We start from the raw sequence: 1785 nt of genomic DNA on the forward strand, positions 1-1785 counted from the left end.
GCAAGGAATGGTGAAGCTTCCTGGATCTTTCAGTTTTGGTGGTAACTTTTGTTGCAGAACCGCGCTGCATTCTTCCGTGAGAGCAACGGTTTCAAGGTCATCCAGTTTCACCTTCCTTGAAAGAATAGTCTTCATAAACTTCGCATAACTAGGCATTTGTTCCAGAGCCTCAGCGAAAGGTATATTGATGTGAAGTTTCTTGAACACCTCCAGAAACTTCCCGAACTGTCTATCCAGCTTTTGTTGCTGCAATCTCTTAGGAAAAGGTGGTGGAGGATAGAGCTGTTTCTCCCCTATATTAGCCTCAGGCAGAGTGTGTTCAACAGTAGTCTTCCTTGGTTCCGCCGCTTTCTCCCTTTGCTTAGATTCTTCATCTCGAACTTCAGCTTCGACTTCTTTTGCCTTTTCAGCATCAGCTACTTTTCCAGACCTTAAGGTAATAGCCTTGACTTGCTCTTTAGCTTCCTTCCTGCCTGGTACTTCCGTGTCACTGGGAAGAGTGCCAGGTTGACGATTGAGCACTGCATTGGCTAATTGACCGATTTGATTTTCCAAGGTCTTGATAGAAACCGCCTGACTCTTGCACAACAGCTTAAGTTCCTCAAAATCAGCACTAGTAGGTGCAGCTGCACTTCCCTGTTGAGGATATGATTGTCTTGTAGCATACTGCTGTGGTTGCTGGAATCCAGGTGGGTTAAACTGTTTACTCACTCCTTGCTGATATGGTGGCTGAATAGCATTCTGATTATTTCCCCAGCTGAAATTTGGATGATTTCTGTTGTTAGGATGATAGGTCGCTGGCACAGGCTGCTGTTGTCGCTGATAATTATTCACATACTAAACAGATTCATTGACAAGAGAACACTGATCCGTAGCATGAGAACCTGCACAAAGCTCACAAACCATAGCTATTTGATTAACTCCATACATAGCCAAAGAATCAACCTTCATTGATAGCGCTTGAAGCTGGGCTGCAATAACGGTGGCTGCATCAACTTCCAGAATACCTGCTACCTTGCCTGACGTCATCCTCTGAGTTGGGTTTTGATGCTCATTTGCAGCCATCGTCTCGATAAGATTATACGCCTCAGTATAGCTTTTAGCCCATAAGGCGCCTCCAGCTGCTGCATCGAGCATGGGCCGAGATTGAGCCCCCAAACCATTATAAAAACCAGTGATTACCATCCAATCCGGCATTCCATGATGTGGACATTTTCTCAACATTTCCTTGTAGCGTTCCCAAGCCTCGCACATAGATTTTGTAGGTTGCTGCGCAAACTGAGTAAGAGCACTCCTCATAGCAGCAGTCTTTGCCATTGGATAAAACTTCACCAGAAACTTTTGCGCAAGATCTTGCCACGTAGTGATTGACCCAGCTGGTTCAGAATGTAACCAGTCTTTAGCCTTATCCCTCAGTGAGAATGGGAAAAGCCTCAACTTGATAGCCTCATCAGTCACGCCATTATACTTAAAAGTGCTGTAGATCTCGACAAAATTCCTTATGTGCATGTTGGGGTCTTCAGTTGCCGCTCCTCCAAAAGAAACAGAATTCTGCACCATCTGAATAGTGCCCGGTTTGATTTCAAAGGTGTTAGCTTGAATAGCCGGATGAAGGATGCTTGACTGAATGTCATCAATTTTAGGCCGAGAAAAATCCATAAGAGCTGGATCAGCTTGAACAATATGATCTCCCATGTTTGCTGGTTCTTTCTGCTCAGTTCCTGAATCCGAATCCTCAAAATATAACTTCTCCGGTGTATCAAGAACTTCGTCTTTCTCCTCAGC

The 1785-nt window shown here is 44.7% G+C and overlaps 1 non-coding gene across 1 annotated transcript; it reads left to right on the plus strand.

Moving 5' to 3' along the window:
- Window positions 1–1195: 1195 nt before the first annotated feature.
- On the plus strand, window positions 1196–1302 carry LOC141715986 (small nucleolar RNA R71). Its single transcript, XR_012572723.1, has one exon. It is a non-coding gene; the product is annotated as a small nucleolar RNA R71 (small nucleolar RNA).
- The last annotated feature ends 483 nt before the right edge of the window (window positions 1303–1785 follow it).

This window comes from Apium graveolens, chromosome 3 (genome assembly GCF_009905375.1).
Source record: "Apium graveolens cultivar Ventura chromosome 3, ASM990537v1, whole genome shotgun sequence".
In the NCBI taxonomy this organism is placed as follows: Eukaryota; Viridiplantae; Streptophyta; class Magnoliopsida; order Apiales; family Apiaceae; genus Apium; species Apium graveolens.